The sequence below is a fragment of the Mobula birostris genome, chromosome 12 (assembly GCF_030028105.1).
Source record: "Mobula birostris isolate sMobBir1 chromosome 12, sMobBir1.hap1, whole genome shotgun sequence".
Classification (NCBI taxonomy): domain Eukaryota; kingdom Metazoa; phylum Chordata; class Chondrichthyes; order Myliobatiformes; family Myliobatidae; genus Mobula; species Mobula birostris.
The window spans coordinates 39,780,478-39,781,044 of NC_092381.1; positions in this window are offsets into that span (position 1 = coordinate 39,780,478).

The following is a 567-nucleotide window of genomic DNA, read 5'->3' on the forward strand; positions in this document are numbered from 1 at the left end:
AGTAAAATCAGGCCTATGAGGTGTTATGTAGTTAAACCATTTTTTCCAGTATGAATAAAATTGTTCCAACTTATGATTAACAGCTGCGTTATCTTCTCCATTTTGTAAATGTCCATTGTAATTTCCATCCATACACTTAAAGTTGGGCTCTCCTATGATAACCATGTCCAAGTAAGGGTCTCTTTACCAGCCACCAGCAGTACATTCGTTAAATATTTATCTCTTTTCAACCATTCTTGAGGTATATACCCAAAATATATGGTCTTACTCTCTAAGAGTATTTCACATTTAAAGATGTCTTGTAGGTCATTATGTATCCCACTCCAATACAGTAGTCTTTGATAACGGGGCATTCCCAGAAAATATGATAGGGATTTGCATTTTGATTTCCACAATTTCTCCAGCAAACAGTGGGTTTAATATCATAATGGGATTTCTGAGAGGATGTAATAAAATATCTTATCAAGTTTTTCCACCTGAACTCCCTCCACTTCTGTGAACTGGTACACTTCCATTGATATCTCCACATTATGCCGAACAGTTTCTGACTAGTATCAGATACATGCA